We start from the raw sequence: 22,941 nt of genomic DNA, 5'->3' as shown, positions 1-22,941 counted from the left end.
ATATTTTTGTGTTGTCAATATTTTCCTCATATGTAAATATGATTCAATTCATCTTTGTAGTTTCTTTTAATGCATTAATCTGCAAATTTTATTGCATAATTTGCAAACCTCTTTCCTCTGATGAGAAGAATTGCATTTTTTGAAACTCCGTTGAATAAGATCTTTCCAGCTTATCTGTACTTTTTGTCAGATAATTAAAAATTTTGTATAATTTCTTTACAGGTTTTTAATATTCTTTTGAAAATTTGAATTAATTTTCAATAAGATTTTTCTATTATATATATATATATATATATATATATATATATATATATATATATATAATACATATATATACTAGCGGGGGGGGGGGTACGCGGCGTTGCCCGAGTGTTTGGAGGTGGGTGTGGTCAGGCGGGGTGGGGTGGAGTGTTAATCAAAACATAAGAATAAGCGAAGTAAAAAACAAAAAAAGAAAACAGAAAAACGAACATTAAAACTGATCTGAAAAATAAAGCGGGGGGTGGGGGGGGTATCCGGGCAGTGGTGGGGGTAATCAAAACATAAGAATAAGCGAAGTAAATATTTTTAAAAGTTAAAATTTAAAAAAATCGAAAAAAACAACAAACGAACGATGGTAAATATAAAAATCGGAAAAACAAAAACAAAAACAGAAAAACAAACATTAAAACTTCTTTAAAAAATCTGAAAAATACCCCCCCCATGTGAAAAATGGCTTAAATACGCCTGTTTCGATATTAAAATTTAAAAAATCGGTGGGTACCTGGTGTTGCCCGGGTGTTTTTGGGTGTGTGTGGTTTAATTAAAAAACTTAACTTTAATAATACCCCCTTCTCAATCAAATGGACCATCATAAAAAAAAGTTAAGTCTTATATTTCAGGCTCTAAGTCTTGTCGCCTCTGCACAACTGAAGCTATAACTATAATTACTTCCCCTCAACGTAACAATATAATAAATTCTAAAAATGAACTGATCTCTTTCTGTAAACATAAGTCCAAATTTAATTATGGCAATTTTGAAATTACATAGTTATTACTTTTACCTTTTAGATAGATATATAATTTTTTCTTTAACTTTATCGTTTTTCCTACATAATTTCTTAATACTTTATAATTTAATAATCCTTTATTTTATTTCTTTATTTGTTCTTTGTTTGGCCGGTTTTTTATCTGCAATTTCTGTTTCAGTCTTTAAATATTCCTATCTATCTAATATATCAATCTACCCACACTTTCATATCTTATATGTATATTTACTTATATTTTACTATATGCATTTACTTACTTACTTTTTTGCTTTTTCCTGGATTTGCAGATACCGGCCATCCTCCTCCCTTAATTAATTTTTATTTTGTTTATTTTATATTTTATTTATTTATTTATTGTTTATTCTTTATTTATTAGTTAAGTTATTTATTTATTTTCCATTTAGGGTCTTTTAACAACTCTTGCTGACATTTTCTTAAGTAATAATCTGTACATTTCAGTTGACCTATATTATTTTGCCCTATAAAAATTTTTTCGCACCTTTTAACATTTCCTGTCTGGGTCATTTTGACATTTGTTTTTCTTTTTTATATTCAATTCTATCACCATTTAATATTTTTTCCCCTTCTTCTTCCCTGATCTTTCTTATTTATATTTATGTCTCGGCAGCAGTGATAAAAGCATATCTTATTTTTCTTTTATTAATATTATTGAAATTTCTCCCCTTTTCCCTTGTACATATTTGTGAATTATTCCATGGATTTCGGCCTTTTGATTATTTTGGACTATCTTCTTCCAATTACGAGATTTTCTTGGATTTTACTTGTGCAAATGGAAATTCAATAAACTTCCTTGAAGTTATATTTTTGGATTTTACCCTCATTGGATTTTTATCTTTCACCAGACTATCCATTCACGTATAATCACCTTTTTCTTCACCATATTCCCTCTGCTTCACTTTTTTTGGTTTCAAGTAAGATCTTTGACTTACTTGTTGTTTCATCAAAATTTTTGTATGCAAAATCCGATCCCGCATTTTGCTAATTCCTACCCTCTGATGAGAATGAAAGTATTTCTTCAAAACTCTGCAGATTAAGGACTATTCACTTATCTAGTGTTTCCTTTTCAGATTAAATATGTTTTAAACTCTTTTTCAAAGTGTTTTTTAACATGTTTTATTAACTGTTTGCTCTTATATATATATATATATATATATATATATATATATATATATATATATATGTATATATATATATATATATATATTGATTAAGTTAAGATATATTGATAAGATGAACTACTAAAACTGATATTTCTTCAAAAGTACTCAATATATGTATAGAACTTTAAACCTGACTTGAGATAGTTACTTGTCTAGCCTCTCTGATGAACTGTGATACAGAGAAACAGTACTATATGTGGATGACTATATACACGTGTGTGTGTGTGTGTGTGTGTGTGTGTGTGTGTGTGTGTGTGTGTAAGTAATTTTGGAACTCATGACGATATATATATAGAGAGAGAGAGAACTTGAATGCCTATAGGAGAGAACTTGAATTCCTACTTCTCGTCTGTAAGGCTTCTCTGTACCGACGTTCATCAGGACAACTTGGGATGAGGTTGTCCCCCCCCCCATAAGTAAACCCTGACTAAATATTCAAAATCACATTCTAAGCCCAAATAAGATCGCCATAGTATGGCTGCCCTACACCGTGGCTACCGTAATATGATGGCCTAGCGACGACTATAATTTAGTCTGGTGACGTCATAAACATCGGTCTGTTGAAATTTGGTCACGTGTCTCATGACTAAACCGGAAGTTGGTTTAAAGTTTTGGAGGGTTAAATAAATTTAAACATGCTGTCGAGATGTATAGTTCCAAAATGCCGTGATAACTACGAAAATGAACCAAAAGTTACCGTGTTTTCATTTCCCAAAAAAAAGGAAATAATTTACCAGTGGATTAATGCAATAAAAAGACAGGATTTTACGCCTTTTTTTATTTTTATTTATTTATTTTTTAGAACGTATTTTAAAATAAAAATGAAAGTATGTATATAAAAAATGAATTTTATATGTAATTTAAGTTATGTGCTGAAATAATAAATTATTATTTAGAAACTTATTTAAAATGGGGAGTATGGTGAAAATATTATGTACTTTCACCTAACAATTTAATAAAAGCGATATCGAAAAAATGGAATTCCTTGTTTAAATAATTCTAAATGAAAAAATCATTTATCTTTTTAGTTCAACTATTTTACTGTGCAATATTTATATCAGCGTGAAATAGATTAAACTTTTTTTTTAGTTTATGACCGTTTTTGTTATCCCAAAAGCTTATTAATAATTATTTGTGGTAAATGTCGTGGCCCTGTAGGTGTCAGCATTTTGGAGAATATACTTCCAAAATAAACTATTAAAATTGCTTAAAAAAATAATAGAAATATTATTTTTTATTTAAAAAAAGTTTTTACAAAATGCCGGCAATAAAAAAATAATATTTCTATTATTTTTTAAACAATTTTAATAGTTTATTTTGGAAGTATATTTCATAAAGAAAATAAACAACCCACTTTAAGCAGAGAAATTACGAGTTTTGTATATGTTATTCGTAGTTTTATGTTGGGTTGTCAAAAATTCCCCCAAAATTCTGATACTACTAGTAGTGCTGTAAACGAAAATAACGTTTAAAATTACGGCAAACCAGTAGTTTCCAAGATATGAAGAAATGTTAGCTCTATAAAAAGGGGGGATCACTTTTCTTTAAAAATTTAACGTAAAATGAGCACCCACTTTATGGCCATCATTTTTTTTTAGGGCGCTTTATTTTAAAAAATAAAAGCGAAGAAAAATGAGTATGGCCACCTTTATGTTGGGGGTTGGGAGTCAACGTACAATGAACACAGTTTAATGTAAAATGAGCGCCCCCTTTCAAAAAGTGTAAACAGAATTTTTGTCAGGGAGAAGGGGTCAACTGTAGGTGCTCATTTTATGTTTAGTTGTGTTCATTCCTACATGAAAGAGGCACTTCGCTTTGTTTGAGGCGAAAATGTAATTTTAAAAAAAATTGCTCGTTGTCCATGTAAAAAAAAAAAAATTGGCCATAAAGTGGGTGGTTGTTTTAGGTTAAATTATCCCCCCCCCCCCATTTTTTTAACTAACATCTCTTTATATCTTGGAAACTACTATTTTGCCGTAATTTTAAACGTTATTTTCGTTTTCAGCACCCCCGAAAACCTATAAAAGTGGTAATTTAAAAGGATTTTTCGACGGTGGACTAATTCTGCACATTTACCTTATTTTTTTATTTTATCGTTTTTTGTCATGTAATTTTGTTTCTTTTTTCTGTATTAAGTCAAACATGGTACAATTTTTTTTTAAATTATTTCTTTAGGTATGTGAACTTCATTTTCGACCTGAAGACCTACAGCGAGAGGCATCAGCATTTGATGAAAGGACTGGAAAGACAATTAGTGTTAAATTAAAAAATAATCCCTATCTTAAGGATGGTGCTATTCCTCAAATATTACCAAACACTCCCTCCTATTTATCGTCATCAACCACTTTTAGAGAGTCTCCTAACGCAAAGAAAATGCGTTTAGAAAATTCTGCTCTTAAGCGTGCATTATGTGAAAGTGTTGCTGACGAGTTAGAGTTACGGAAACGTAAAATTTTCCATAATATTGATGATTTAGAAAAAAATTAACGTTTATAGATAAAAATTATTGGACTTCTATTAGGCAAGACAATACCATCATTATATGCCATATAAAGAGATGCCCATGCCCAAAAATAAAAATGTCTATGGTGATTGAACCGGACTTGACCTGTAGTGATGTGGAAATGAGTGCTATAAGAGAGTATAGAATTCCTAAACATGTAACAGAGGAAAATACTCTGCAGATTTTGATGGAAAACATGAAAAAAATGGACATCGAAGAACAGGAAATGAAAACTTCTAATATAAGTTCTTTATTAAAATTAATCTTATCATTTTTGCTATTAGTGCAAGATGAATCATTTAAATATTTTAATGCCATTAAGTTCATATACGAACAAATTAACATAATGACAATGAATAAGGTTAATTATTCGAGTGAAATGATGGTATTTTTTCCTTATTATATAACTGCTCTCCTAGAGGGTACAGACTATTAAGAGACACTAAAAATGTAATTTTACCATGCTATTCAACTATTCGAAGATTAACCTTATCAACTTCTATGAATCCTGTCATTGAACAACATGATAACAATTTTCTTATGTATATTAAAAGTAAGTTCAAGTTACTAATGCAGAATAACATCACAGTATCTTTACTTGTTGATGAAATACATCTCAAACCTTATCTTGATTATAAAGATGGTAATATTGTTGGCTTAGCTAACAACAGTAATGAACCTGTCACAAGTGCATTTGTTTTTATGCTTAGCAGTGTATTCTCACAATATAAGGATGTTGTGCATGTTATGCCAACTAAATGTCTTCTAGCTGAGAACTTATTTGACATAATTAAACGTGTAATAATTGGCTTAGAAGATATAGGGTTTAAGGTATTATCTGTTATAACAGATAATAATGCAATAAATAAAAAAAGCTATGTCTTTCTTTTGTAGCCCATCAAAGCTTTCAATCATATATCCCCATCCAGTTAAAACGTCTAGCCCTCTTTTCTTCTTATTCGAGTGCATATATTAAAATGCATTAGAAACAATTGGCTTGGCCAAAAAGATTAACGTAAATGCATGATGTTCCCAAAGTTTTGTTATAATGGAAATCATGAATTAGATAACATCTAAAGTGCTCCATTTTCTAGTTTTCATAAACTTTATGCCCTAGAATCTCAATCACTTGTGAAATATTGCTATAAGTTGACTTCAAAAGTTCTTTCTCCGACTACTTTTGAAAGGCAAAATGTTAACTTGGTTTTACAAATTTTCAACGAATATACTATTCAAGGTTTGCTAATCTTAGGAAAACAGGAATGCTTGCCAAATTAATCAAATATTTTATATTTGGTGGACAATACTGAATGTGAAAACACCATATAAAGGTTGTCGACTTCGTAATAAATATGCTAATCCACTTACATTAAATAGTGATAATTATAATTTCCTAAAAGTGTTCCGTGACTGGTTAGAAACTTGGAATAGCATTCCTGGAAGAACTGGTAAGTTAACAAAGGAAACATATACTGCTTTGCACCATACTACTTACATAATTTTAGAATTGACTAAATATTGTATAAATGTACTGACCATGGTGTATATATTACCAGGAAAGTTTCAGACAGATAACCTTGAGGCAAGGTTTGGCCAGTATCGACAACTTAGTGGAGATCAGTATAATATATCGATACGTCAGGTGTATGAATGTGAAAAAAAAAACTCGGAATGTTGTCAGTTTTAAAATTGAGCTTACCAATTAATAATCAAACTATTGAATTGAAAAATTTAAAAGAAACTAACTGGAATGAAATGACAAGGGAGCAAGAGTTACATGTTTATAAATTTAACATAGATGTAACAGAAGATGATGTTAATCAATGCAAGGAAGTACTTCCTATTATATTATACTTAGCAGGTTATTGCTGTCATGCAGTTTTCAAAAAACTGAAATGCAATAGCTGCAAAAATTTAATATTCGGGAGAGAGGCTGTTGAAGAAATAGCTGAATTAAACAGCTACTTTCAGGATATTAACAGAGGTTCTCTGCTATACCCAAATGATATAACTAATAATTTTGTCTTATATAATTATATAGTTATAAACAAACTTACAAAATGCAATTCTTTTTTACATTCGATTCATCAGAGAAAATTAGCCATGTACATAACTTTAAATATTTTGGATGATTAAAATCGATTATTTCATGTTGACTCCTGTGATGAGGATCACACTATTCAGCAAATTGAAAAAATGCTGATATGGAGTTCATCGAATTCCCTTATAAACAATTTTTGTCGCAAAGAGAATGACAATATTAGTAAAAAAAATATTAGAAAAAGAAAAATTTAAACTTTTAATTAAATTCTACAACAGATTTTTGAAAAGTTTTAATATTCAATATTTGAAATATTTCTGCCTTAGTAACTTTGTTTATACTAACATTTGTTTGAATTTAATTTTTAACTTATTGTTTGTTATTCAGTTAAACTAATTGTTCGTTATTCAGTTAAACTAATTTATTGTTCGTTATTCAGTTAAACTAATTTATTGTTCGTTTTTCAGTTAAACTAATTTATTGTTCATATTTCAGTTAAACTAATTTGTTTTTCAGTTTTGATTTTTAAAATATTGTTTTTTTTTATTCAAAAAATATTTATTGTTCATTTTTATTTATTTCTATTGAATAAACTTCAGTTTCATACGAATCAAATCGTATTCCTTTTCTTTTTAAACTTTTTAACAACTTTTCTCCCTTTCAATTCGTTTTTTATTATTAATATTTTTATTATTAATATTGGATGAGTTTCAGTACAAAGTATCATGTTTATCTTTTTTAATCCAATTTTGAAGTTTTCTAACGCTTTCTGTAAAAAATGTCTGCTCATTATTGACAGTCTGTGTTCCACTTATCTTGCTTGCTAGGACCTATGGCGATGACGTCATTTTTCAGCTGACAGGCCATCTATAACGATGGTCCCGCCTACACTGGCTTGTACAAGGATTAGTGCACATCCATTGTGATGTTGCCTATAGTTACAATACACCCCACCAGACTAGATGAATTCTCGTTTTGGAATCCAGTAAAACTAAAAGACCAAAGGAAAGATATGCTATAATATAATTACCTGGTCAATAAGGAAGAGGAAAATTAACATTTCTAACTTCTTTACTAAAACAACGTTTGAGAACTGTAATGGAATATTTGAATATTTATGTATCAGTAAATATTGAGATTAAGCAGGAAGAAGCCCCTTGATTTTTTAGAACTTTGACTGAAGTAAAATAAAGAAATATATATGTGTGTGTGTGTGTGTGTGTGTGTGTGTGTGTGTGTGTGTGTGTGTGTGTGTGTGTGTGTGTGTGTGTGTTTGTATTGCAAATTGCAAGATGTTGTTCATCTTACTGTTTATTTCTTTTAGCATGTCAAAATGTTAAATTCTTGACAGCACCTGTTTCGTAGTGCAGAAACAATCATATAATTATCATATCAATTTTTCAATCTTTTCCACTCATCAAAAGAATAAGAACTCATTAATTTAAAAAGGAAAGAAGATAAGAATTTGTGCACAATTACATAAATCAAAAAAAATCCGAAGAGTACTTGCGATTGTGTTTTATCCTTGATTTTTATCATAAAAAAGATAAGATGAGCTATAGATATATATACGTAGATAAAAAGATATGATAATTAATTCAGTTTTCAAACTCTGGATCTCTGATGAGCTGCCGGATCTGAGGACCATCAAAGATGCCAGCATTCAACTTCTCTATGGTCAACCCTGAAAAAGTCTAGCACAAGTAAGTGAAGCAATCCCATCCTTGTCCAGACCCTTAATGAATTGCTTGATTAAGCCGAGCTTGATGTGCAGCAGTGGGAAGAGTATTCTATCTCTGTCCACGAGAGAGTCGTCGATTATGTTCCTTTCTTTGCACGGCACTAATTTCTCTGACACAGGCCACTCCTCCTTTATGTATGCTGAGCAAGATGTCAAGGTCTTATGACTTCAAACTGCTCCCTATTTGACATAATCACCCAGAGCTATCAAACCTGAATACATCTGGTCATTAAAATAATCATTTCTAATCAAAACATGGCACTTTACCTCCTACTGACTTCTTATAAAATGCTCCACACATGTATATATGTGAGCAAAAATGTAAAAATTTACATGTGGCTATAGCTCAAAAACTTGATCTGATTGAACAAAACCAATGTAATTTTTGGATTCAGCACATTAGATTCGTCCTAAATCAGTTGAAAAAAATGCAGGCAACAAATTTGTTGTTGACCACTGATTTATATTTATATATATATATATATATATATATATATATATATATATATATATATATATATATATATATTGAAATGGCACTAACCCTAAGTGGAATTAACTTGCCTCATTCAAAGGAGGAGGTCTATGGGAGTATGAAATTCACAAGCGGTTCCCAGTCACATATATATCCCTGTTAGGGGAGGTGAAGATGTTAAGTGTTTGCATCTTTTGTAGTGAGGTGTTGACATTTTCCTACATACAGTGCCTGTCCATCAAGTACTGAACAGGCTCAACATATCTTAACTTCAGTGATCTATCAAGAACTGATGTGTGTCAATTATGTCATACATATATACGTGTATGTGTGTGTGTGTGTGTGTGTGTGTGTAACCCATACCTCCCAAGAACTCAGATTACAATTAAATGCAATCCCTAATTGCAGGATCACAAATGTAACATTATCTAGTCTCAGCCCCTTTGAATGTATTTGTGCATTCACTGGACACTGGATACACACATATACCATCAAATTTCGCTCTGAGGTGCACAAAAAGTGCAGATCCTAAATCTGTGTTGCAACACAATACTTTTGCTCTCCAGGACGTCTCTGAGATTGGTTGTCTGCCCGCTGGTTGTTCCTAGTAGGTTCTTCTCTCACCAAAGATCACCATTCATCTGAAAACACTTCTCGTTGGAAAGGTTTGGTTTGATATCTGTGAAAAACTAAATCAGTTTCAAAATATGAAAAAGGCAAAAATAAAAAATCATTAACATGTCATTTGGTATTTTTCCTTATAAAAATAAAAATTCAGTTAAATATTCCAATAGTAGTCTTTATACAAAAAAATTAAAATGTGTAGTTATAATTCTTTATGGTTTAAGAAATACATTTTGGATGGCTAGAGTCTCTGTCTTCAATTTAATATTTTGATTTTAATAAGTCCGTCTGGGCGAAGTTGAGTTGGCAATTTCTGGCTGCAAGTCTCGACGCTTGCATTTCAAAGTGACATGGATTTCTTTGGCAATAACAAGGAGACTCCATGATCGTCTAAAAACCTTCATTCCTATTGAGTCATTATTGCTCCCCCTCTCTAACTGTGATTACCATATCTACCTCAACGACTTCTCTCCATTTTAGCTTCTTTTTTTCCTTCTCCTAATAATCATATGCTATTTTTTTTTCTTTTTCTTTTCTTTGCTTAAATAACTTTCCCGGAAATGGTAGTTTGCTGCAATTATTTATCCGTCAGTAATTTGTCAGTAACACCTTAGCTAACCTCCAGTTTTTACCATCAGGTCTTTTCAAACCAGCACTGGGAAACAGAGCTTTGCTTATTTTGATAATAATTTAATTTGTGAGAATCCACCAGCAAGATAAGTTGACTTTGGCCAGGATCTATAACATCATTATATACATATATATATATATATATATATATATATATATATATATATATATATATATATATATATACTGGCATGGGTGCCCGGCATTGCCCGGGTATTTGGAGATATATGTTGAGCAAAAAAAAAAAAAGTGGTCAATTTTTTTAACTTTGACCTCTATTATAACCCCTTACCATTTATTGTTTTGGGCTCAAATTAAGTTATTAAGTTAGATCCATGTCCAATGAACCTATATCTAAAATTACAAGTGTGTAGACCCAAAATTATCGGAGGACTTTGGTAGGGTTCTCAAAGGTCAAATCGTTGAACCTTAGTCGCCAAATTTCTGGCCAAAAACCGATCACATCGATTTTTCCAAATCTCAGGACCCTGTATATCAAATTTCGAGTCTGTAGACTTAAAATTGACAGAGTTATTGCGTAGGGAAATGTACACACACACACACAGATACACAGACAGACACTTTCACTTTTATAGATATATATAGATATAGATCTATAAAAGTGAAAATGTGTGTGTGTGTGTGTGTGTGTGTGTGTGTGTGTGTGTGTGTGTGTGTGTGTGTGTGTGTGTGTGTACATTTCCCTACCAAATAACTCTGTCAATTTTTGGTCTACAAACTCGAAATTTGATATATGAGGTATTGAGATTTGGGAAAATCTTTTTAATCGGTTTTCAGCCAAAAATTTGGCTGTTAAGGGGTCAAAGTTCAACGATTTGACCTTTGAAAACTACCAAACTCTTCCGCCAATTTTGGGACTAAATATTTGAAATTTTAGATATAGGTTACTTAGACATGGATCTAACTTAAGAATTTAATTTGAGCCCAATACAATAAATATTAAGGTGTCAAAATTGGCGTCAAAGTTTAAAAAGATTTGATCTCTGAGGTCTCTAACAAATAACTCAGCCAATTTTTGGTCTAAACATTTGAAATTTTATATAAAAGGTACTCAGACATAGGGCAAGCTTTTTAATCGTTTTTTTTTTTTTTTGCTGAAAATGTGTCTTCCAAGGGGTCAAAGTTCAGCAGATTTGACCTTTGCGGTGTCTAGCAAACTATTAAGCCAATTTTGGGTCTAAACATTTGAAATTTTACATAAAAGGTATTCAGACATAGGGCAAGCTTTTTAATCGTTTTTTTTTTTTTTTGCTGAAAATGTGTCTTCCAAGGGGTCAAAGTTCAACAGATTTGACCTTTGCGGTCTCTAGCAAACTATTAAGCCAATTTTGGGTCTAAACATTTGAAATTTTACATAAAAGGTATTCAGACATGCAGCAATCTTTTTAATCAGTTTTTGGGCGAAAATTTGGCTGGCAAGAGGTCAGAGTTGAAAGAGTTGACCTTTCCAGATTATACCAAACTCCTCTGCCAGTTTTGGGTCCAAACACTTAAAATTTTAGATGTAGGTTACTTGGATATGGGTAAGACATCTTAATTTGATTTGAGCCCAAAACAATAAATGCTAAGGGGTCAAAATTAGGGTCAAAGTAAAAAAAAAAATTAACGTCTGCAGTCTCTAGCAACTTTTCTCTATGGTAGTTAAGGAAGCCTATTATATAGAAAGGCATTACCATACATATGTACACTTTTTAATATATACATATGCATATAAAGTTATGAACAGTACATAGGGCCTGAGCAAAGTCGGGCTGAACTGCTAGTATATATATATATATATATATATATATATATATATATATATATATATATGATGATTGCAACGTCTTGTCAGACGAGTGCCACTCCCTCAAACACTTAAAGTCCATGAACCCAAAAATGACTTCCATCGCCACAGGACCATTTTTATAGACAAATGCCTGAGGGAGTATCTATACACAGATGATGTTACAGAGTGTTAGCTTTGTATGACAGCTAAGTCTCTCTCTCTCGGTTCAAAATGTTGATATCCAACAACAAGCAAGAGCAAGATAGCCAGCAGCAAGTTAAACTGCAGACTAGCTTAATGCGGGTACTGGTTTCCCACTTTATGGTTTTTTTAAATCAGAGATTTGCTTCTCTTAGAAAGGTTGCCTTCACCACGGCTTAAGGGAGCCCTCTTCACCCTAACACACACATACATACACATAAACACACACGGTGCTAGTTGGCCGTTGACCCCGAAAAATGGTTCATTCGCCCTTTGAAAGGTCTTGTTTTCAATCCTTCAGGGAGACTAGCCGCCCTCCTCATCAAACAAGTCTGGTGGGGGAACCAGTTTAGTCGCCGGTGACCCAACCATGAGGCAGGTAGTACTGGGTTATATGGTACCAGTAGCATATGACATGACCTAACTAATATATATATATATATATATATATATATATATATATATATATATATATATATATATATATATATATATACACATACATACACACACACATACATGACATGCCTTCAATAAGTTTCCAGACTTTTTTGTACAGGCATTTAAAATTGTTGTAGACACTTGAAAATTCAGTATGTTATTGCTATACATCTTATGAGATGACTGACCAATTTTTATGATTTCAGGTTCAAATGAACAGCTACAGAAGAAATTGGAATACACTCTTCTAAAGCCTGATTGTCACAGCTGGTGACTTCCAAAAATGCAATCTGGACGTGGGGAGAATTATTGAAGAATTATGTGGAATAATATTCTTTTAAACTTGAAAAAAAAATGCTGCAGAAACATATGGAATGTTTCAAACTGCTTTTGGACCATCTTGCATGAATCGAGCATCAGTTTTTGAGTGGCATAAGAGATTCAATCAAGGCTGGGAATGAGGGATGATGAGAACTGTGGAAGGAGTAAGTAAGTCGATTGGCCAAATAAAGAATTTCATGGATAAGGACTGTCATGTCTATAGAGACAATAATAAGTGCACAATTTGATGTCATTGTGGGAATGTACACACAATTATTTGGGAGTAACTGAAAATGCGGTAGATTTGAACAAAGTTTGTCCCAAGGATGCTCAGAGAAGACCGGATAGAAAGACGTTGTCATGACAACAGGAAGATGGTCAAGCTGATCAATTCAGATTCTGCAGTTCTTGATTCTCTGGCGGCCTGAGATTAAAGCTGGATCTACTGCTATGACCCAGAGACCAAGAGACAGAGTTCCCAGTGGAAGCATGCTGGCTCTCCCATGCATCAAGAAGGTCAAAAAGAGCAAATCCGCCCAGAAACTTATGATGATCCATTTTTTTTAACATCACGAGCATGCACTAGGTTCCCATTGGGCAGATAATCAGCAAGGAATATTCTGTTGAGGTTTTAATGGTGTTCAGGAAGAAATTCTGTTGGAAGAGGACAGCACTCTTCAAATCGGGTCAAAACAATGCACCAGTTTACAACCCCATTGTTGGCACAGACTATTTGACTAAGATGGGTATTAAGACAGTTCCTTACTCTCTCTATAGTTCAGACTTTGCTTCCAGTGACTTTTTGTTATTCCCTAAGCTCAAGGAAAACCTTAGGGGCCGTCGTTATAAGACAATTGAGGAGATGAAAGAGGCTGTGACAAGGGTCATTGACACACTCACACAAGAGGACTTCCGTGGAGCTTTCCAGAAGTTGTTGGAACAGTACAAGTGCATTGCAGCCAGAGGAGATTACTTTGAAAGGGGGACTAGAGTTTCATGTGTACTATCAATAAAAGTGTCGAAAGTATGGAAAAAGTCTTGAAACTTATTAAAGGCGTCTTGTATATCTTTTTTTTTCCATTTTCCTTTTTTTTTGGGGGGGGGGTCACCACTTATCAAGGCCCGGAAGCCACTTGGGGATAAGGGTTATTGTGTGTACAGTAGTCAATAGGATAATATCGTAGTAATCGTTAGTAATGGAAATTTGATAAAGTGTCTTACTTAAAGGGGCAGTTTATCAGGAATTTGTTTATGTTGGACTTGAAGACATCCAAGTTGTAGTCAGGTGGGAAAGAGGCAAACGGAAGAGAGTTCCACAGGCGTGCACTTCTAAGAAAGAAGCTTTGTTCATGGAATCTATGTTTTGATTTAGGCACAGAGAAGGAATGGGGAAAATTACTGACTGGTTCTAGCTAGACGGGTGTTTTTTGTGAAAGATTGGCGAGGGCGGACGAGAGATTGGAGCTCAGACGAGCACTTCCCATGGAAATAAGGATAAAACAACGACAGGCTTGCAACGTTCCTTACTCTTCTTTTATTAAGCACTCTTAATAATCTCGTTTAATTCATGAGTTTTCTCTTTTGAATACCTATAACTTGGTGTGTATATATATGTGTGTGTGTGTGTGTGTGTGTGTGTGTGTGTGTGTGTGTGTGTGTGTGTGTGTGTGTGTGTGTGTGTTTGCATATTGTGTATTTAGGCAGCATATTTTCATTCAGACAGATATTATTAAATAGCATGGAGTGTTTTTGCTTAATGATCTTTTTTGTAATTTTTCTATTTTTCGAATGGTCATTCTTTTGCCTTGGTTGAATTTGTGTAGAAAGTTTCGTAGTCATTTTCGTCCATCACTTTTTTTTTTTTTGCAAGTACTTTCAACTGATTTTCCTCAGTCATCCTTAGATGCATTGAGCTCTACTTGATATTAACGGTGATTCAGTTTTATCATAACAGTCCCAACCTGTTAAATGAAAATGGTATGCGTTGAAATTAAAAATATTTGAAAAATAAACATTAATAAATATATATGTGTGTGTGTGCGCCAGTGTGTGTGTGTGTGTGTGTGCGTGTGTGCATGTGCACACATGTAGTTACATATGTAACATATAACATATATATATGTAGTTACATATGTAACATATAACATATATATATATTGTAATTAAAATTTATAAATAAAAAACAAAAACTGTAAATTCCACGCCATTTTTTAGATTACACTTTTAAACCATTGTACATTTATTTTAGCCACATTCTTAAGACGTAAAAACATTTTTTTTTTCCACATGAGACGCTTCACTATTTCAATTGCTCTTGATATATCAAAGGCCTTTGATAGAGTATGGTATAAAGGTTTACTTCACAAGATCTCCAGCTATGGTATAGCTGGAAATGTCTTCTCAATTATTAACTCATAATCTTAAATGGAACACATACATTAAATCCGTTGCCAAGGCTGCTGGAAAAATGGTGGGATCCTTCTATCGGTCCAGTAGATATCTCACTGCTGATGTAATTCTCTATCTATATAAGAGCCAGGTACGTCCAAGGATGGAATATTGTTGCCATATCTGGACAGGAACTGCTAGAAAGTACTTATCCTGCCTTGATAGAGTTCAAAATAGACTTCATAGCCTCATAGGGGATGTCCTTTTCTCTTCCCTGCAACCTCTTTCTCACAGAAGAGATGTTGCGAGTTTGTCTCTGCTTTATTGTTATTTTCATGGCAAGTACTCGACTGAGCTCCAATCTATTGTTCCCCCTCACCAAACTTTCACAAGAAACACCCGTCTAGCAGAAAACACTATCAATAATTACCCCCACTCTTTATCTGTACCTAAACCTAGATTCCATGAACAAAGCTTCTTTCTTAGAATTGCACGCCTTTGGAATTGTCTTCCGTTTTCCTGCTTTCGAGTTGACTACAATATGGTTGTCTTTGAGTCTAACGTAAACAAGTTTTTGATGAGCCGTTCCATATAAGTTCACAAATTTACCGGAATTTCCATTACTAACGGTTACTATATTGTCCAATTTCTACTGTACACTCTTTAACCCTTATCCTCGAGTGACCTCTTGGCCTTGAACCGAAGCATACAAATGCATCCAGATTCTAAACGAAACAGTAATCAAAAACTGCCTGAGGATGACTGAAGAAAATCAGTTGAAGAGTTATTTGCTACAGTATTGATAAAAACTAACACTTATATTGCTTTACTGAAAGTTATATTAATTATTTATTTACAAATAGTAATGCCCACGGATATTGAGGCATTAACATATGCATGTATACATACGCAAATATATATATATATAGACGTATATATATATATATTGATATATTACATAGTTACTTGGAGTAGAGGTATTATTTGGAGTTGATTTAAACGTTTATGTCATACTAGCCTGGGTGCCTGGCATTGCGCGGGTGTTTACAAGTGTGTGTTGAGCAAAAAAGTGGTAGTAGGCAGACAGGCTTGAACCTGTACCACAAAGGAGAAAATAACATAAAAAAAAAATGTGATGTCTTTGCCGTTCCATTCATCGCCAAACCAGAAGTCATAAAGGTTTAAATTAAAGCTAGTCAATCAAAAAGAGGGGATGACTTTTGAAAATATCGGCAAAAAAAGCGACCCCTTCCTTGTAGAAAAGTGCCCAGTGAGGGTGAAGGAAATAATGTTTTTAGCCAATTTTTCAATATTTGGCATCCGAAGGATCAAGCTTCAAAACAATACTAATGTTGTGAAAACCTGTCACCTCTATCGAAAGCTTTTAGCAGACATACAAACATACATACATACACACATATATTTAAACAGATAGGTGAGATTTATATAATAGACCAGCCTGGGTGCCCGGCATTGTAGTAGGCAGGCAAGCTTGAACCCGTGACGCGAACATGGAAAAGAAAGTGGAGGTGTGTGTAAGGATGTTGGTTGAGCAAAAAAAAAAAGAAAAAAGGAAAATTGTGAGCGCAAAATAAAAAGTGGTAGTAGACAGGAAGGCTCGAACCCATACCACAAAGGAGGAAAAGAAAGTGAAAAAACATGTAACACATTAGCTGTTGTGGCCATCGCCAAACTGGAAGTGTCGTAGGTTAAATTTAGGCTGGACAATTGAAAAGAGTCAATGACTTTCGAAAATATTGGCGAAAAAAGCGACCCTTCCCTGTAGAAAAGTGCCCAGTTGAGGGTGAAGGAATTAATGTTTTTGGCCAATTTTCGATATTTGTCATCCGAAAGGCCGGCTTCAAAATGATACCAATCTCGTGAAAATCCGTCGCCTTTGTTGAAAGTTTTTGCCAGACATACAAACATACATACATACATACATATAAACAGTCAGGTGAGATTTATATTATAGATAATGTCATGCATTCTTTATGGTTTATATTTAGACAGTACTTAGTCGTTGTGGTATATAAAAGATATATCAAGATTGAGGTTAGCAGTTTTAAAAATTGTTGTTAGAGTGTTTCATTATAACTAGCGGGGTTGCCCGGGTCTTTATAGGTGTAAAAGAAAAAAAAAGTTTTGGTAGGAGGTAGGCTCAAACCCGAAGCCTTGAGGCAAAGTCGGAAAAGAAAGCCTGATAACTTACCACGACTCTACGAGGGCAGAGAAGTGAGAATTTTAAAAATTAATTGTTTAAAAAAGCAGGTGGTTAAACGAACGTCAACATGTTTTCTAGGTCAAACATTACGCCATAGAGAAATGAAATCACAGCGCGAATTTTGTAACACAAAAGTCACTGAAATAAAAGATAGAGATGACCTCGTTTCGTAAACTGGAGATATTATAATCTAAGGAGTATATTAAAAGTTCTAAGAAACAGTGACCCCCCCCAAAAAGCCTTTGGCTCACATACATAAAAAATGCACACATACAAACACACACACATTTTCGCTTTTATATAATAGATGGAAAGATAACCAGGAAGAACAAAGAGTTAGTATTTGTAGTGTATGATTTTTCAGTTCCTAGATAATTGTGTTCTTTTATTGCTTGGGCTATGTTGAACCAAATGTAACCTCATTTCAGCAGTAGTAGAGTTACAGAATGAGTCGCAAGCAGCACGTGCACATCCAAGCTGAATTTGGTTTGATATTTATGTTACAAAGTTTGGAGGAAAAGCATCAGAGGTATACATGCTGAAAGAGAAGAATGAAAAATTGCTAAGATTTTATACAAAGTAACAATGCTAATATGACATTCATTCTGAGTAGAAAGAGTTCAGGGAGAGGTTATAAAATGATTTACAAAGGTTCTAGTTCAAACAACTGTTTCTTAGATGATAGGGATAGACACGTTGTTGTCTAAGGATGTTCCGATAGGTTCTTATCAAGCATTGTATCAGCCTGTGAGGTTTCACAAGGTTCTTCAGATACACTCAATTCAAATGAGACGTCTGGTTGTAGAGATGGAGTCTCCGATGAGATAAGAGAGTCATTAGTATTAGGTGCTTCATTTTGTGGTTTTGGGGCATGTTGACATAGCGACACTGTTTCCTCCCAGTTGGAAATCTAGTTAGAGGGTTGCATTCTAGCAACTAACTTCATCGACAAAGGGTTCATAGATAACCGTATGCTACAGTTCATCAGGACTGGATCTGTATTCAAAAGCTAACTTGGAAGAGAGGTACCAAATGTTGATTACCGATTATACTAGAATATTGGCTTGAGAGTTGTAGCATTAGTGGCAGTACACAATAACAAACAAATGGAATGCAAGGCATCATGCAAAACTGATTCCCAATGAGAAATTGACAATCTTTGCGATTTCAATGCCAGCAATATTGTTTCCCATAACATGGCATTTAGTCGTTCTGCCTGACCATTTCTCTCTGGGTTATAGGTAGTTTTGCGGCTCAGTGCTATTCTCTTTATATACAAAAAACCTATTTTGTTAAAAGGAATGATGGAACTCTGCTAGAGTGAATAAAGGAAAGCATGCCAAATAGCGAAAATAGTTGACAGAAACAATTTATAACTGTTTGTGAGGACATATCTTGAAAAGGCAAACGTTAATATTTGTCAATAATTGTTAATAGATATTTATTTTGACTATTAGACTATTAGGCATTCAAATGGTTGTGTCACTTTGACAAGCTAAAAATTAGCGAGATGAAAAAATCGCGGTTTTAATTTTGCACAGATGGAACAGTTCCCAGTAGTTCATTGAACATCCTCGATGGAGTAAGGGAGGTTACACAGACATACAAAATGAGACATTTGTGTGATGCCTGGATGACAAAATAAAACGTGTAGGTCGTGATTGGTCGAATTAGTCAGGGAGTAAGGTGTTTGAGAAAGTGTGTCTGCAGCTGCATTATCTTTCCCTGGATGGTATATTACATCAAATTTAAGGGCTGATGGTTCAATTCTCCAACCTTCTACTTTCTCATTCTTTATTTTGCATAAGTGTTTCAGGTCACACATGGAAGCTGTGGAGCATTGGTCTGTAATGAGTTTAAAGGCCGAACCAATAAGGTAGTGATGCCATTTACGCACTGCTTCAATGCTAACATGCGCTTCTTTTTCGACCAAAGAGTAATGTTGCTCACTGACTGAAAGAGATCAGAAAAAGATAGCAACTGGGTGGCCGTTCTAATTGAGAATGGCAGCCACAGCAACATCCAAAGTGTCGCTTTCTACAGTAAGGGGTATGTTGGGATCAATTATCGTAAGTAAAGCGTGTTAGAGTTCTTTGAGATTGGTGAAATCTGCTAAGCAAGATTCAAGTAAAAGGAACACTTGGTTCTGTGCTAGCCATCAAATTTTATCTGAGAAACGAGGAATCTATTGAGCATTATATGAAAACATTCTGACAACTTGCTTTTGTAATTTGGCATCTTGTGGTGTAGGTAGCACAGAAGTGTTCAGGATCTGGTTTTACAACTCTAAATGACACTTTATACCCTAAGAGGGTGACTCTGTCAGTTCGCATAAGGCTCTTGTTCTCATTGAAAATTATGCCATAGTTTCTGGCAACATTTAAGAAATGATTAAGGTTTTCATCATACTCCATCATATTACGGCCACATATCGTGATGTTATCAACATACGTGAAAGTGTTTGCAACCTTCTTGCATTTTAGTAGATTGTCTATCGATTGTTGGGAACATTATACACCGTTTGTTATGTCAAATGGAATATGGCAGAATTGATATAGATTTCCACAGGATTCGAAAGCTGTGAATTTCTTTTCTTCTTATATTAGTATTTGATGATACGCATTCTGCAAGTCCAGAGCAGTAAAAACGGTGATAAATGTTTGAATAGTGGTGGAGAAACAAGATAGGACGCCATTACGGTGCATACAGAGAAGGGATCTTTGTGACCCCCCCCTCCCAAAGGGTATTTCTACTTTTGGGTGTAGTTTGAGAAAGTCATGGCTAAGTAAGATGTCTGAGCAAAGAGAAGAAAGAACTGAAAGTTTGAAATGTGGGTAGGTAAACCCTTTGTATGCTAATGTCGCATAGTATTGACCTAATGTACTGCTTGATAAGGCTGTGGATGCCATTGATATCTTCCTGCAAGAAATTTGTGTTGGCCAGTTGTACTTACGAATGATGTCCGATGATATATAGCTTTCTGAACTACCAGTATCCTCCAGGATTATTCCTTTCACTAAAAGTTTAATTTTGACTTTTCACAGACAATCAGGTGATGCAGCGGTTACAACTGATGCAATTGATGATTCATCTTCTTAGGAGAGCGATTTGATCAGCAGACTCGTTGGAAATGTTCCCTCTTGCTGCAACTTCCACAGACCGCATCACGTGGATGTCATCGATTACCGCAGAAGAAACATTTTTTTCCCTGCTGCAGTCGAAACATTTTCGGAGGTACAAGAAGCATCACAAGTCATTGATGGTTCAGCATTGGCGCCGCATAGTATGAGGTGGATATAAGATTCGGCTTGTTTCTAGGCTGTGTCTAAAGAATGAGCTATGTCAGAAGCATCTGTATGAGCCTTTTTCAAGTCTCACACAAAACACACATTCATATTTCAAGCTGTCATATACATACGCGCACACAAACATACGCGCCCACGTCCACACATGTACACATATTCACGTTCGCGTACATACACTAACATTCACGTATATATACACACACGCTTACATATACACATGTACTCACACACGCGAACACGAACACACACATGGACGACGTCACTTCCGCTTTCTAAGGAAATATACATGCGCAAAAGACACTCCAGAAGCGAGTATAAAACATGGAGACAAGCTGTTTCTAATCCTCTCTTTAGGACCAACTCTCAATGAGAGAGATTGGGCTAACAAGCCGCCGCCATTTCGGCGCGCGCACACGCGCACCTCACGCCCACTTCCTACTATGTATGGGGCACGAGCTAATGACTATGTATACATTCTCCCTCTTTCTCTCTCCATCTATTACTGGTCACTAAGAACACCTTCGCGTAGCTGACTACTAACTGATGACAACTCTAATATCCTCTTCCTTGCCTACACGCTGGATTCTCATTTCCACTACAACACTCACTTCAATTCCCACGCGCGAACAAACAATAGTGACCCAAACTTGAGATGAAAACACATTTCCTTTTCTTGCTACAACACCAGTCCTGCAACGGACATTGGTTACATACGCGCGGACATGTTATAACTAAAATGTTCATTTCTTTCAACAGCAAATAAACGACGTTTATCTTATCCATTAATTGAGTCTTTGTTTCCTTCAATTCCCATTCGTTCCATTATTCTTTTGTAACGGGATTGGGGTATTTATATATCCTAGTCCCCTACACATCTTTCAAATTGAGTTTCCTTTCTAAGAGTCGTCGTAGAAGTGTAATAGAGCAAATGCCTATTATGAGGGCATCACAAACTGCTTGGTCACAATGTTTTTTGGTCGTTACTGCCTCAAAGCAACAATCCACAGTAAGCAAATCTAGCTTCTGCAAAAAAATCATCAATTGTTTCACCAGGCTCCTGCCCAGAGGTTGGCAAAAGATGTCTAGAATGAACAATGTTAGAGGGCTTTACGAAAAGAGCCTGGAGTTTAGCGATGGCTGATTCATATGAGTCACAATTTTTTATTAATTTGTGCACTGGATGGAAGATGTAATTAGTAAGAAGGTCTAGTTTGCTAGTTGGTGGACAGTCAATTGACCTCATGAAGTTGTTGAATGTACACAGCCAATGTGTCCAATGGTCTGCGGAATTAGTAAGTGAAGGGTGACCATCGATACACTGTGGCTTCAGAAATTGGTCCATTTTGGATTAGATTCTAGATTAATAAATCATAATGATTTGGAACATGAAAGACAAATGATAACAAGTTAATAAGGTTTTATTCATGTAGAATCACAGCTGAAATAAAAGAATAGAAAATTGCTAAGATTTTACAGAAAGTGACAATGCTAAAATAACACTTAACTAAACTCATACTTAAGTCAATCGAAACTTTGAGTTGAGATGTGAACACTTAGCTGTTTACTTATCAGTTCCCTTACCAGTTGGTTCTATATTTTATAACTGTGTAGTGTTTTCCAGGATTTGATTTAAACTTACTACATACTGCCAACAGATCCACCAATAAGGTATTCATTCTAAACCCTCTACAGGCCACAAACATACCTAGTGACAAAAGAGATTTTATCTAAAAGTCTCTACAGTTTTCCAACAGATTTAAATCAACTACAAAGTTAAAACAACTCACTTCCAATGCAATCCTTTACCTGTATAAGAACCAAAGACATCCTATGATGGAGTACTCTTACCTCATCTGGGGAGGAGTTGCTCGAGGTATCCTTTCCTGCTTAGGCAGGATACAAAACCGACTTTGAAGTCTGATGTGCAATGTCCTTTTCTCCTACCTGCTACCTCTTTCTCTCAGAAGAGACGTTGCCAGCCTATCTCTTCTCTATCGTTATTTTCATGGCAGATGCTCGACTGGGCTTCTCTCTATTGTCCCCGCTCCC

General features: G+C 34.4%; 1 long non-coding RNA gene across 1 annotated transcript in view; it reads left to right on the top strand.

Moving 5' to 3' along the window:
• The window catches only part of LOC145268410 (uncharacterized), a 36,092-nt gene extending 14,414 nt beyond the window's left edge, over positions 1–21,678 (top strand). The window contains exon 2 of the long non-coding RNA XR_013864894.1: positions 20,632–21,678. This is a non-coding gene — a long non-coding RNA (uncharacterized LOC145268410). The remainder of the gene's footprint in view (positions 1–20,631) is intronic.
• The last annotated feature ends 1,263 nt before the right edge of the window (positions 21,679–22,941 follow it).

Source organism: Euprymna scolopes, chromosome 43 (genome assembly GCF_053919585.1).
Source record: "Euprymna scolopes isolate OS-2025 chromosome 43, ASM5391958v1, whole genome shotgun sequence".
In the NCBI taxonomy this organism is placed as follows: Eukaryota; Metazoa; Mollusca; class Cephalopoda; order Sepiida; family Sepiolidae; genus Euprymna; species Euprymna scolopes.
Note: the sequence above shows the minus strand (reverse complement) of the source record. Positions and strands in the feature narration are given on the sequence as shown.